Raw genomic sequence first — 16,260 nt, forward strand, 5'->3', positions numbered from 1 at the left:
ACAGAATCCTTTATTCCATCTTTAATGTCCATTTGAGAGTATTCTTAAGAGTCCACATCAAACTCACGAGAATATAGTGAAAAGTGAAATATTTGCCCATAGCCAGTCTTCTAGCAATACTCTGGTCTCTGCAGATCCACAATAGTGATTCACTGGCCTCCCACATTCTGTCAATAACTTTCCATATAATATACTAAGGCAGGATGCCAGAACTCTGAAAATAATCATGTGCTTTCTTACAATATCTCTACCCATGTTATAAATTAACATGCATAATTATTAAATAAGTGTTGATTGAACAAACTCTTAACTGGCAGCTGTATTAGGTATTAGGTATAGAGGAAATATAGGTATGGCTGTATTAGGTATAGAGGAAAATGGTGAACAAAGCACAATTTTGTCCAAAGATGCTAATTGTTTAGTGGCGAAGCAGGCTTATAAATAAATGCTGATGATAGTCATGATGATGATAATGATAGTGACTATGATATAATAATGATGGATAATAGGGAGAAGGATTTTTTAAATTCAAAAAATGGTACGGGGTTAATCAGCTGTCTACTGACCTCCACCTTACAGCATACTCAAAAATCAGTTCTAGATGGATCATAGATAAATGCAAAAATAAAAGCAGTAACTTCTAAAAAATAACATAGGAAAATATCTTCATGCCCTTGGGGAGAAAATATCATGTATTGGTGAAGATATGATACCACCAGTTTGGAAAACCGGCAGTTAGTTACTAAAGGATCATACATTATTCAAAGTCTCTGAAATACTACTCTTAAATGAGAGAAATGTGTGCTTGTTTACCAAAAGACTTGAACAAAAATGTTAATAGAAGCATTTCTTGCTAAGAGTCAACAACAATAACAAAACAAAAACAAGACCTCAAACTTAGTCATTTGTCCATCAGTAGTAGAATGAAAACTACACAATGGGGAAAGGATAGCCTCTTCAACTGGTGCTGGGAAAACTGAATATACACAGGCAAAAGAATGAAATTGGATTCCTATCCCTACACCATTCATAAAAATCAGCTCAAAATGGACTACATTTTTAAATGTAAGACCTGAAATATAAAACAACTAGAGGGAAACATAGAGAAAAATCTTCATGACATTGGTCTTGTCAATAATTTCTTGGATATGACACCAAAGCACAGGCCATAAAAGCAAAAGTAGGTGAGTGAGATTACATCAGACTAAGAAGCTTCTGCAAAACAAAGAAAACAACAAACAAAATGAAAAAGCAACCTACTGAACAGTAGAAAATATCTGCAAACTACATATCTGCTAAGTGGTTAATATCCATAACATATAAGAAACTCCTACAACTCAATAATAAAAAGCAAATAACCCAATTAAAAAATGAGGAAAGGATCCTAATAGACATGCTTCCACAGAAGAAATACAACTGGCCAACACGTCAATGAAAAAGGTCCTCAGTGTCCCTAGTCAGCAGGAAATGTAAGTCAAACCACAATGAGATATCAGCTCACACCTGTTAGGATGGTCATCATCAAAAACAAACAAAAATTTACAAGTGTTGATGATAATGTGGAGAAATTGGAACCCTTGTGCAGTATTTGTGAGAATGTGAAATGGTGCAGCCACTATTGAAAACAGTAAGTAATTTCTTCAAAATTAAAAATGGAACTATTATATAGTCCAACAATTCACCTTCTTGGTATTTATCCAAAGAACTGAAATCAGAATCTTGAAAAGACATTTGCACTCCCATGTTTCCTGTAGAATTTTTCACAATAGCCAAGACAGGGAAGCAAACTAGATGCGAATTAGGAATGAATGGATAAAGAAAACATAAATACACACAGTGAAATATTACATATTCAGCCTTAAAGAAGGAGGAAATCCTGTTACATGTGACAGCATGGATAGAACTTGAAGATACACGATAAGCAAAGTGAAATAAGTCTGTCACAAAAGGACAAATACTACATGATTCCACGTATATGAGGTATGTAAAGTAACCATATGTCTAGAAACAGAAAGTAAATGGTGGTTTCCAGGGACTGGGGTTTGGAGGAAGTGCAGAGTTGTTGTTCAATGTGTATGAAATTTCAGTTACATATAATGAATAAGTTCTAGAGATTTGCTGTACCAGGTTGAGTTAGAGATAACAGTAATGTACTGCTTACTTAAAATTTTTAGAGGGTATATTTCATGTTGCATGTTTTTTTCTAACCATAATAAAAAACCCAGTAGAATGAATAATTAAATCGGGACTGCATTTAGATGACAGAATATTACTCATTATAGTAATGAAAATGAATGAATTATTGCTACATGGCATACTATACTAATGCTATCAAGATGGGTGGATCACACAATCACCATGTTCAGTGAATGAAACCAGACACAAACTCACACATTGTATCATACTATTTATATAGAATTAAAATCAAAGAAAACCAATCAATGTTGATTGAAGTCAGAATTGTGGTTACTTTGCAGGAGGTAGGAGTGATGGGTATGGGAGAGGCCAGGAAGGAGGTTTTTAGAGTGCTGATGAGGGTCTGTTTCTCACTTTTGATCTGGGTGGATATGCAGGTGTGTTTCACTATGAGAAAACTAATGGAGTTGTATATTTAAGATTTGCACACTTTAAGTAGGTTATGCCTTAATATAAATTTTATTTAGTAATAATAATATTTATTGAACATATTAGTTATCAGACACTTTGCATGTATTAACTCATTAGCCCTCCCAACGGTCTTCTGAAGTAGGTATTATATTGTCTTTAGTTTATAAATGAGGAAACTGAGACACTGTGCCTTCTGCTAACTTGCCCAGTGTCACACTGCTGCTGCTGCTGCTAAGACGCTTCAGTCGTGTCCGACTCTGTGCGACCCCATAGACAGCAGCCCACCAGGCTCCCCCGTCCCTGGGCTTCTCCAGGCAAGAGCACTGGAGTGGGCTGCCATTTCCTTCTCCACCAGTGTCACACAGCTGACAGACTAAGTGGTAACCAGCATTCCACTGCAGGCAGCTTGGCTTCCCAGTTCCCTTCCTGACAACTGTGCACTGCCAATCTAATACATCAGAAGAGGAACCAAAGGCTGTGCTTTCAGTGGTTAAAACTTTCTGGGTTCATAGATAGTTTTGGGGGACAGCTGGTGCTTGAGCAGCTTTAAAAGAAGGGTAGGTACTGACCAGACATGAAAGGAAAGAAGGTACCCCAGGTCAGACAAATAACATGTGCAAAACTGGGAGATGTTGAACTCAGTAGTTTGGTGTGGCTCAAAAATAGTGTGAGTGCAGACATAGAAGACAAACTTATGGCTACCATCGGGGATAGTTGTGGGTCGAGGAAGGGATAAATTAGGAGTTTGGGATTAACAGATAAACACTACTATATATAAAATAAAAAAAGACCTATTATATAGCAGAGGGAACATAATTCAATAGATTATAATAACCTGTAATGGAAAATAATCTGTCATTTATATATGAATCGCTTTGCCCCACACCTGAAACTAACACAACATTGTACATCAACCACACTTTAATAAAAAAAAAAAAAAGTAATGCGAGAAAAGGATCCTTGAGAACCTGTGTATAGACAAATAGATTTGATTTTATTCTTGATGAGGATGAAACTACTTTAAGCAAGATTAACTATAATAACTATAAGATTAAATTTACATTTCAGAAATAACATCCTGTCCATAGTCTGGAGGGTGGATGGGAGGAGAGAAATCCGAGTCAGCATGACCAGTTAGGAGGCGAGACACTAGTGGTGGAGCTGGGACAAGGTTGATAATGGACATCTCAAACTGTGCGTTCTCAATATTGTCACTGAATACCTATTTGGAAGGAAAAATGTTTCTCCTCAGAATTATGAAGAAAAATTTCTTCCTATAAAATCACATGGTAACTGTTTGAGTACCTTATCTGTGTTAGACGGACACATTGAACAACAAAATCTGTGTGAGGCATTGTCTGAACACTTTTAGAGGTAGGCCACCCTCAGGCTTGTCTGCAGGGGTTGCAAGCCAACATTTCCACAATTTTGGTCAATAAAATGCTGTCACAGGCTCAAGTTCATATTTTTAAAAAGAGAAATCAACTAGGTTCATATTTTTAAAAGAGAAAGCAGCTTTCAGATGGTGACACCCAAATAGCTGTTCATATAACCCTATTAAGATTGTGTGTGACTTTTGTAACAATAGTAGTACAAATCTAAGTAATTTTAATAGTTATGGATAATCCAGCTCCATCCCATTTATCCTTTGTCTTTTTAGTTGGAACAAAGAGCTCGGATGGTTCTTGACCATAAAGGACTGTATTTATACCTAGAAGGGTGGAACATCTAGGTTAGAAAGAATGTGTAGAAATGGGTCTAAGAATCTGTCTGAGCATCACCATTGGATCAGTGGCCTGAATTTATTCCTCAGGTATAGGATTTCCAGATTCCCAACACTTACTCTTTGAGCTCCCTTCTCTCCAGTGGAGCTGTCAAGTTCAGAGCTCCAAGGGAAGGGAGGAACGGGGACAGTGCCTTCTTCCCAGCGGGGCGGGACTGCCTCCTGGCCTCTGCTCAGGTCCCCCATCAATACAATGGGATGGTACCATCACATTCCACTTCTTAGGCCCTTGCATTCTTGGCTGTGGGCAACAGCCTTTCTCTGTTAGCATTCACTCCATTTTAAATTTGATGTGGGCAGCTTGGACCCTTGACCTGACTGGCTGTTGCCCAGCCTGCTGTATAGGTATAAACAATATGGCACAGTGTGGCCTGGCTTTCTGCCTGTGGTATCAAGAGCTTGTGTCACATAGGAAACTTGCCAACCCCTCTCGAAGCCATATGCTCAGGTAACATCCTTTCAGACCACATCTCATGAAAGTGTTTGGAATTCTGCAGTGAACTCTGTGCGGAGCTCTCTCTATTTTCTTGGGGGCTGAAAGCCAGGTTTGAATTTCTGCCATCATTAGTTGCATAATGAAAGGGGTACAATTTTAAAGGAAAGCAATTCTTGATTGCATGTGCAAAATGGTGTTTTTGTGTGTCTCCCTTCAATTATAAAAAGACCAGAAAAGTCATCTTGAGAATTGCTGAGAAGGGAGACAAGGGGAGAGTCCAGACACTCATTTTGCACAGGTTATTTTGTGTGTTGCTGAAAGAGAGATGCAAAAGCCAGACTCAAAGACCTGTAACCATGAGAGACCAGGCTTGCAGTGTTTCAAGGAGAAATAGGAGCTTAGAAACAGTGACAACAGTAACAACAACTGTGTAGAGAAGTAGGGCAAGGATTGAAATAAGGAATGGGATGGATGGGTAGGTTAGGAAACTGAGTCACGGGATAAACATGTTGGATGTTGCTTTAGTGTGGTGTGTACATAAACCTTCAGGTCAAGTCAAACCCATCCACTACCAAACCTATATCCATACTCTTTACACACTGCCTGTCTCTGTTTCAATCCCTCTTTTAAAGGGAGATCTGAAAACATCCATGATATCCAATTCTAGCGAAGGGTCCAGCTTGACTAGACTTTCATCAAATTCCTGCTGTTTTCCTCTAATGGTGAGCTGGATTGGTAAACCTAAAAAATTCCTAACTCTTTTCTTTTCAAATTGGGATTATTTCTAAACCAAAGTGATCTGTAGGCCATCACTTACATCTGAATCATTTGGGGTCATTGTTAAAATGCAAACTTTTAGTTCCTCCCAAATCTATCTCTCAGAGGGAGGAGATTCTAGGAATCTGTATTTTAAACAAGCACTCTTGGTGATCTTTAAGAATTCTAAACTGGTAAGGAATGCTGTTAAGTGTCCTTTTTCAGCTCTTTTCTCCTGAAGATGCCTTGGGCTCATCTCTTTATATCTCTAGAGCTAAAAAGCACCAACAGGAAGAGGAAAACAATAAATATGATTCTCTTAAAAATGTCAGTCTGCATTATTTTCCTGCTTTAAAATGTTCAGTAGCTTCCCAATGAACTGAAAACATAGTATTTCCATGGCCGTCTGCCCTTCCTTTCTGATCTCAGTCTCTCTTACTTCATTCCAGGCTTGCTAGCCTTTGGTTATAAGACGTTTATAAAGTGTAAGATCTGATCCTTAAAACTGCCATAATTATTTCTATCTGGGAGCCTCTGGATTCCCACTCCCAGCAAGGAAAACATTTCTCATACCTTCCCTCTTCTGACTCCATCTCATTCAGATCTCAGCTCCTGAGATCTGCTGCTCTCAAGAAGTTCTCCCTGGTTTCCCTTTTTATTATACACATGCTCCTCACTTGTTATCTCTAGCTCATCAACCTATTTCACTTAGAACTTATTTGCTGGTATTTATCACCATCTGAAATCAATCATTCAATCAATTACTCTCCATTCTTCTTTGGTTTTACTGATCAGTCTCTGCAGTTGAAGAAGAATCATCATCTGTGTTAATCATGGCTATATTTTCAGTGCCTAAAACTATGGTTGGCACAAGGTGAATGTTCAATAATTATTTTGTAGATGTTGAGTTAAAAACACCAAAAGTGCAAGATATAAGGGATTTTAAAGCTCTTCAAATACACAATGATTCCAATTCTTTAATTTTATGATAACTTTTTTTTCTTACCTGAGAATTACATTCAGCTTGTTCAGTTCAGTTCAGTTGCTCAGTTGTGTCCAGCTCTTTGCGACCCCATGGACTGCAGCATGCCAGGCCTCCCTGTCCATCACCAACTGCCACAGTTTACCCAAACTCATGTCCACTGAGTCGGTGATGCCATCCAACCATCTCATCCTCTGACATCCCCTTCTCCTCCCACCTTCAATCTTTCCCAGCATCAGGGTCTTTTCAAATGAGTCAGCTCTTCACATCAGGTGGCCAAAGTCTTGGAGCTTCAGGTTCAGCATCAGTCCTGTCAATAAACACCCAGGACTGATCTCTCTTAGGATGGACTGGTTGGATTCTCCTTGAAGTCCAAGGGACTCTCAAGAGTCTTCTCCAACACCACAGTTCAAAAACATCAATTCTTTGGCTGTCAGCTTTCTTTATAGTCCAACTGTCACATCCATACATGACCACTGGAAAAACCATAGCCTTGACTAGACAGACCTTTGTTAACAAAGTAATGTCTCTGCTTTTTAATATGTTGTCTAGGTTGGTCATAACTTTCCTTCCAAGGAGTAAGTGTCTTTTAATTTCATGGCTGCAATCACCATCTGTAGTGATTTTGGAGCCCAGGAAAATAAAGTCAGCCACTGTTCCCACTGTTTTCCCATCCATCTGCTATGAAGTGATGGGACCAGATGCCATGATCTTAGTTTTCTGAATGTTGAGCTTTAAGCCAGCTTTTTCACTCTCCTCTTTCACTTTCATCAAGAGGCTCTTTAGTTCTTCTTCACTTTCTGCCATAAGGGTGGTGTCATCTGCATATCTGAGGTTATTGATACTTCTCAAGGCAATCTTGATCCCAGCTTGTGCTTCATCCATCCTGGCATTTCTCATGATGTACTCTGCATATAAATTAAATAAGCAGGGTGACAATACACAGCCTTGACGTACTCCTTTTCCTATTTGGAACCAGTCTGTTGTTCCATGTCCAGTTCTAACTGTTGCTTAGTGTTCTGCATACAGGTTTCTCAAGAGGCAGGTCAGGTAGTCTGGTATTCCCATCTCTTTCAGAGTTTTCCACAGTTTGTTGTGATCGACACAGTCAAAGGCTTTGGCATAGTCTATAAAGCAGAAATAGATGTTTTTCTGGAACTCTCTTGCTTTTTTGATGATCCAGCAGATGTTCTCTGGTTCCCCTGCCTTTTCTAAACCCAGCTTGAATGTCTGGAAGTTCATAGTTTATGTATTGCTGAAGCCTGGTTTGAAGAATTTTGAGTATTACTTTACTAGCATGTGAGATGAATGCAATTATGCAGTAGTTTGAGCATTCTTTGGCATTGCCTTTCTTTGGGATTGGAATGAAAACTGACCTTTTCCAGTCCTGTGGCCACTGCTGAGTTTTCCAAATTAGCTGGCATATTGAGTGCAGCACTTTCACAATATCATCTTTTAGGATTTGAAATAGCTCAACTGGAATTCCATAGCCTCCATTGGCTTTTTTCATAGTGATGCTTCCTAAAGCCCACCTGATTTCACATTCCAGGATGTCTGGCTCTAGGTGAGTGATCACACCATTGTGATTATCTGGGTCATGAAGATCTTCTTTGTACAGTTCTTCTGTGTATTGTTGACACCTCTTCTTAATATTTTCTGCTTCTGTTAGGTTCACACCATTTCTGTCCTTTATTGAGCCCATCTTTGCATGAAATGTTTCCTTGGTATCTCTGACTTTCTTGAAGAGATCTCTAGTCTTCCCATTCTATTGTTTTTTCTATTTCTTTGCACTGATCACTGAGGAAGGGTTTCTTATCTGTCCCTGCTATTATTTGACACTCTGCATTCAGATGGGTATCTCTTTCATTTTCTCCTTTGCTTTTTGCTTCTCTTCTTTTCACAGCTATTTGTAAGGCCTCCTCAGACAGCCATTTTGCTTTTTTGCATTTGTTTTTCTTGGGGATGTTTTTGATCCCTTGTATGATGTCATGAACCTCCACCCATAGTTCATCAGGCATTCTGTCTATCATATCTAGTCCCTTAAATCTACTTCTCACTTCCACTGTATAATCTTAAGGGATTTGATTTACATCATACCTAAATGGTCTAGTGGTTTTCCCTACTTTCTTCAATTTAAGTCTGAATTTGGCAATAAGGAGTTCATGATCTGAGCCACAGTCAGCTCCCAGTCTTGTTTTTGCTGACTGTATAGAGCTTCTCCTTCTTTGGCTGCAAAGAATATAATCAATCTGATTTCAGTGTTGGCCATCTGGTGATGTCCATGTGTAGAGTCTTCTCTTGTGTTGTTGGAAGAGGGTGTTTGCTATGACCAGTGCATTCTCTTGGCCAAACTCTATTAGCCTTTGCCCTGCTTCATTCTGTACTCCAAGGTCAACTTTGCCTGTTACTCCAGGTGTTTCTTGACTTCCTACTTTTGCATTCCAGTCCCCTATAATGAAAAGGACATCTTTTTAGGGTGTTAGTTCTAAAAGGTCTTGTAGGTCTTCATAGAACCATTCAAGTTCAGCTTCTTCTGCATTACTGCTCAGGGCGTAGACTTGGATTACTGTGATTGTGAATGGTTTGCCTTGAAAATGAACAGAGATCATTCTATCATTTTTGAGATTGCATCCAAGTACTGCATTTTGTACTCTTTTGTTGACTATGATGGCTGCTACATTTCTTCCAAGGGATTCTTGCCTACAGTAGTAGATATAATGGTCATCAGAGTTAAATTTACCCATTTCAGTCCATTTTAGTTCACTGATTCCTAAAATGTCAACGTTCACTCTTGCCATCTCCTGTTTAACCATACCTGTCCCTAATTATGTGTTAGGGCAGAGGAAGAACAGAGATCTGGATAATATAATTTGTGATTTTTCTGCAAATGGAATCTTACCCTAATATGAGAGCTAAATGGCAAATCATTTCAGTCTTATTCTGTTAACGTAAAACTATTGACCTGTAAGTGGTTGATTAAATCGTCCAGCAAGCATTTATTGCTAACCAATTCAGGCCTATCTTAGGCCTGTGGAGTATATCATTAGTAAGCAAAACAATGGTTCTGCCATTATACAGCTTACTCATCTTCCTACCTGCCAACAAGGCATTTGGTCCAATCAGGAGAATCTTCAAGTTGTGGAGAGCTGGTCCTCCATCCTGAATCATCTTCTTTATTTGTAAAATAGTGTAATAGTCATGTGTTTAGAAACCTCAGCTCTTCTGAAATATGCAAATAAGTTGTTCTGAAACACTTATTTTTAAACATTTCCAAAATATCATACATTATAAATTGAATATATAGCAGTGCTATTTCCAACAACAAATCCTCCATATAATAATAAAGCTAAGAAAGTAGGTATATTCAGAAGGAAGAATAGATAACAGGAATTATTGTTGAAAACTACTAACCACACTTTCTCTAGAAAGAGACACCATTCATTGACTAGATCATTACTCTACTTCCTTTGAAAATATCATCCTGCTCCACATTAATGTGAGAAAAAATATTACTAGAGCAAAACCCATAATTTAACTTGCATTTCATAGACAGATATTTGTGTATATGAAATAATCCTTTCAAAACTTATCTTAATTTTATAACTTTGTAAATCTGAGGAATTAGTAAAAAAAAAAAAACCTTGCAATCATTCAAGATTAAAACTTTATTAAGGGATTTTACCAATATATCCAAGTACAGATAAAACCAACTCAAAGTAAATGAAGTCAGGTGTCCTTTATACTTCAATACATGATAAAGTCATCTTTATTTCTCTGTTTAGCAGAGAGGACCACTCTCCTTCTTGCCATCCTGGGTGTTCTCAGGAAAGTCATAAACATTCACTCTTTATTCTGATACAAAGAGTAGGACGCAAATATGAATAGTTCTAAGGGGTAGAAAAATAGGAAATATCAACGCTTCTTTTTCTAGGCAGAGATAACCACATGGTTTGCAGTTGTGCCCTTTTTATAAAGCATCTGAAAGCTGGGGAGAGAGGCAGGGACAGGACTGACATGATTCTTTTGAACAGTATAAAGTGAAAGAAAGTGTAAAGTGAAAAAAAGTGTTAGTCACTCAGTCGTGTCCAACTCTTTGTGACCCCATGGACTATAGCCTGCCAAGCTTCTCTGTCTCTGGACTTCTCCAGGCAAGGCATACTGGAGTGAGTTACCATAAGGCTCATTTCTATTGTGTGTGGGGCCTGTGTAGATTGTGGTAAATTTAGGAAATTGCTTTCTTCCTAAATTTGGCCAGAAACTACTCTAAGAATGAATGCATCTCTGTGGCAGAGTTTTATGTATGATTTAACTGATGCTCCTCAGAAGGCTAGGAAAACCTGGATTCCCCTCTTTTCACTCTACTGCACTGGAGACCTTGGACTGTCTAGAATCTCCTCTTTCCAGCCCAGAGGTTAATTAGTCTGCACTAAATAATCTTGGTGCTGGGACATTCGTCATTGGGAGATATCTCTATTCCAAGAGATGTTTAATGATATGGGCTTCTTTAAAGCTAAACCAACCTTGGGGCAGGGAGTGAGCTTCCCCGCAGTGGTTTGGAGATGTACACCTTATCTGATGTTCTCTCCAATACACTGCATTTGACCACGGGGAAGCAAGACTAGGGAGTCCAAAGATCAAATGTAAAAGGTCAACTTTTTTTTATGCCTATTTCTTTGACTAATAAAACAGTTAAACTCATATAGTTAAAATTGTTTTTCTTTTCAGTATTCAAAATCAATGTATACTTCTTAATCCTTTGGTAAATTCTGGTAACACCATTACATTCTGATGATAATGAGGAGGATAAAGGGATGAGTCAGTAACAAACAATGAGGCACATCTCATATTTACCTTTCCTCTGATGTGGAGGTGGAAAATCCTGTGATAGCTCAGGACCCAGGCTAGACCCATCAGAGCATGATCTGCGGTCTCAAATTGCTGAAAGTGGTACTTGTGACCAGAGTTTGTTAGGTGATGAGCAGCTAGGTGGCAGAAAGATGGTTCAGGAACAAATATTAGACAAATCTCTTCTTTTTCCTATTAAAGTATAAGACAGTAACAGTGGAAGAGAGAGGAGACCGATACTCAGATCACAGTTCAATGGAGGGAAAGAAAATACCCTCAAAATAATACCTTTTAAATTTAAATAACAAATAATTTTTTAACTTTTTAAACTTTTCCAAAATTAGTGGTTTTCTCAATTTGACATCTTATCATCATTTATCATACTTTCAGTGAAGACTAGCATTCAATCATATTAAGAGTGTTGCGCTAGAAAAAGGATCAATATTGATGCTCTATAACAAAAGAGATAAGTAAGGTAGTACTTACTATCACTCTGAATGAAGTAGAGTAGTCAATAAAAGAAAAGAACACCAAAATAACAGTTGACAAGATGTCTTGACTCAATAACATGTAGTCAGTTCAACGGAATAATTATTACTGGTACAGTGAGTAAATTAGTAATATCGTACATGGCCAGTTCATTCTGAATTTTGTTAGAATGTATTAAGCTTGAGGATTTAGGTGGTTTGATGATAACACTGATTTAATCTTGTATAGACCCCACTGCTCCAAAGGCATCAGGCACAATACAGAAGAGATGAAAAGAAGTAATGTGATTTGGAGTCTGGGAGATAGAGAGGGTGATGGTTATAAAATCAAGTCCTAGAGTCAGACTGCCTGAGTTGGAATCCCCTCTGCCCAAGATCAAGGTGTTGGCAATGTTGATTTCTTCTAAGGCCTCTCTCCTTGGCTTGTGGATCGCTATCTTCTCACTGGGATCTCACATGATCTTTCCTCTGTGCACAGCATCCCTGGGACCTCTTCCTCATTCACAAGGACACCAGTGTTACTGGCTGAGGGTCCCACCCTTATAGCCTCATTTTAATTTAATCACCTCTTTAAAGATCTTATCTCCAAATATAGTTACATTCTGAAGTGCTGAGGGTTGGGACTTCAAAATATGAATTTCAAGGGACATGATTCAGTTCACAATAGCAAGTATTTGCTTATTACAAATAGTCAAGGCATGAAACTTGTACTTTGACTATTTTATAATTTTTAATGATAAAGTAATTCAAAGTCATACAAACACACATACAGTAAAAGGTTAAGTTCTTTTTACTATTTGACCTTTCATCCCTCTCGATCTGGGCATCTCTGGTGGCAACAATTTGGTATGTTCCCTTAGAGAAGTTTTATAGATAAATGCTTATGTGTAATGTATTGTAAAATATGTGTGTGTCCTTGTCATGATTTTCCTATATAATTGTATTGCATAGCTAATATAATTAAATTCTGTTGTTCTTTTTTATTAAGTTATAGAATTAGCCTAAATAAATTCTGTTATGTGCTTTTAAAATTTTACTTCCTTTTTTCTTGATGATATTTGCATTTTGGTACACATATACATAGCTCATTTTTTATTAATTATTATTATACATTATAATTAACCTATATAAATTTTGTTGTTGTTCAGTTGCTAAGTTGTGTCAGACTCTTTGAGATCCCATGAACGGCAGCACTCTAGGGTTCCCTGTCCTTCACTATCTCCCAGAGTTTGCTCAAACTCATGCCCATTGAGTCAATGAAACCATGCAACAATTTGTCCTCTGTTATCCCCTTCTCTCCTTGCCCTCAGTCTTTTCCAGCATCAAGGTCTTTCCCAAAGAGTCGGCTCTTCGCCTCAGATGTCCCCAAAGGGACTCTCAACAGCCTTCTCCAACACCACAGTTTGAAAGCATCAATTCTTCTGTGCTCAACTTTCTTTATGGTCCAGCTCTCACATCCAACTACTGGAAAAAATAATATCTTCACTATAATGGACCTTTGTCAGCAAAGTAATGTCTCTACTTTTCAATATACTGTATAGATTTCTCATAGCTTTACTTCCAAGGAGCAAGTGTCTTTTAATTTCATGGCTGTAGTCACCATCTGCAGTGATTTTGGAGCCCAAGAAAATAAAGTATCTCACTGTTTCCATTTTTTTCCCCTATCTATTTGCCATGAAGTGATGGCACTGAATGCCATGATCTCAGTTTTTTGAATGTTGAGTTTTAAGTCAGCTTTTTCACTCTTCTCTTTCACTCTCATCAAGAGGCTCTTTAGCTCCTCTTCACTTTTTTAATGAGTTGCCTCTTAATATGCTGTACGTTTTTGCTTATTATGTCATCTTTTTCTTTCAGAGTTGAAGCTCTTTTTATTCTGGAAGTTAATCCTTTTGAAAGATACTCATTGCAAATATTTTCTCCCAGCACATATTTACATTTTATGTGTGCTTGTGGTATTGTTTGATTTCATGAATTTTGAGTATTATATCTTATTTAAGGAGGCCTACTCAGCCCAGTATTTGAAATTAGCTCCTATATTTTATTCTAGTATTTTAAACAGAGGAATTAGGTGCTCATGAAAACTTCAATTTTAGGTTTTGGCTTTACTTATTGGCCTTTTGACAATGGGAAAGGCACTAAAGTTCTTCAGATTATTAATAATTTCATAATATCTTGTATTAACCCTTATCTAGACTTAATTGCAAGTTTTACCAATTTATTTGTTCACTGTTTTAAAAATAATCAGTGTTTGTTGAATTAATTGTAAAATGTTTGACTATTATGAAATTTTCTAACATACAGAAAAATTATGGAGAAAAAACTTGATTGTTTTAATACTAGTTTTATCAAATCTTACATTTTGTCATATTTTCTAGACATGTGAAAAAGTATTGCAGACATAGTTGAAGCCATCTGTGTACCCCACCTCAACCCCAGTACCTCCTTCACTGCTACCATGAAATGATATGCATTATTCCCTTGAATTTTAAACATTTTGAATATACACATTCATATAACAAAAATTCTTTGCTATTTAAATAGTAAAGATGTGTGATGTGTTTTTGAGAATATGTTTTGGCTTTTCTAAAATAAATGTTTATCATTTTTTCTTTATTTTTAATTGAAGGATAATTACAATAGTCTGTTGATTTCTACCATATATCAATGTGGATCAGCTATGGGTATACATATGTTGCCTCCCTCTTAAGCCTCCCTCCCACCTCCCACCCCATCCCACCCTCTAGGCTGTCACAGAGTCCTGGTTTGGGTTCCCTGGGTCAAACAGTGAATTCCCCCTGTCTATCTGTCTTACACACACACACACACACACACACACACACACACACGTATATATGTTAGTGTATATGTTTCCATGCTACTCTCTCTATTTGTCCCACCCTGTCCTTCCTACCCCTACCCCCGTATCCATAAGTATTTCTCTATAATTTTAGATGTAGAATAGTTGGGTCTTAGCCTATGCACACCTTCAACTTAAATTGTTATTAGTAAATATCAACAGACATGACCAGATTTTTTTCCAGAGTGGTGGAACCAATTCCACTCAAACCATGAGTGTATGAATTCCCCCATTTTTTGTACCCTCATTAACAAATATTTTCTAAATTGAATTTCACAAGTTTAAAGTTTTTTTTTTTTAAAGTTTAAAGTTTTGATGTTCACGTTAAGTCTTTAATCCTCATGGGAATGCTTTTATCTTTGTAGAAGTGAGCTAGGGACCCTGGTCTTCTGGCTAATGAACGGTCCCAGCATGGTTTCTGAATCCATTCCTCCTTCACTGATTGTTAGCACTTTAGTTAAGTGCAGTTTTCCTAAAGGCATCACTGTCTCTGGACTCTATTAGGCTCTGTAGCACTGTTGGTCTTTCCTTGTCTTGTACCACACTGTCTTAATTACTCCGGCTTACTGTGTCTTGATATCTGTGAAGGCAAGCCCTCCTATTTTGTCTACCAAACTGCCTTGATCCTTTACTCTTTCATACACATTTTTTTTCTCCCTAATTTCCTTTTGCCTCTCTTTTTCTGGGCTTTCTGTACTTCTGCACAGAAAGACCGGGTTGACAGATGTTGGAATTCATAGATCTATACTCCGTGTCTCATCTCCTACATGTTCCCTCATACTTTTGGTCACTTAGCTTTTATTTATTTTTTTGCATGGCATTCTGCAGCAATCTCTATGATTGATTTTTCAGCTGCATTTCATTTTTCTGTTCATCTCACTTATCGATTGTTTTACTAATTTCTTTCTCTTAGCAGCCTCATTATTAATGAGTGAGTTATCCTTTGAATCTTTCAGAGGTTCCTAGCTGTGCTTGTTTTCAAATGCTCCTTGATTGCTCAGGACATTTATTCTTTTGTTTGCAGATTTTATTAGTTTTCCTTCATGTCACTGTTCCTCAAATGGTTACTGAATATTTGTTGTCTATTATACCTCTAGTTGATACTGGAGATTGCTCTTGGCAGCAGGAGAATATTTCCAGGTTCAGATAAAAGTTTATGAAGTCTTGGTAGTGAATATAGTTTTGGATGATGACCTCACTTCATCTGTGTGTGCGTATATGTGAATGTGTGCATGTAACAAGAACATGGGCAGGCTGGCTTTCTTTTAGAAAATGCTTATTATGAATCTTCCATGTCCAGGGAGGCACTTTGTGTCCTTCATGACTGCACTAGATCACCTGGAGCACCTGCTTCTTTGTCCCCAGGCTTCTATTTTTAAAGGACTCTACTTGTGAAAGGCAGTGGCTCTGAGTAAGCTTCTGGAAGCAGGGGACTGGTGCAGCCAACAAGGAGAGTCATAGCTCACTCTTTCCCTAGGCTCTACTACCTCTGAACTTAGTATTACT

Source organism: Odocoileus virginianus, chromosome 21 (genome assembly GCF_023699985.2).
Source record: "Odocoileus virginianus isolate 20LAN1187 ecotype Illinois chromosome 21, Ovbor_1.2, whole genome shotgun sequence".
Lineage (NCBI taxonomy): Eukaryota > Metazoa > Chordata > Mammalia > Artiodactyla > Cervidae > Odocoileus > Odocoileus virginianus.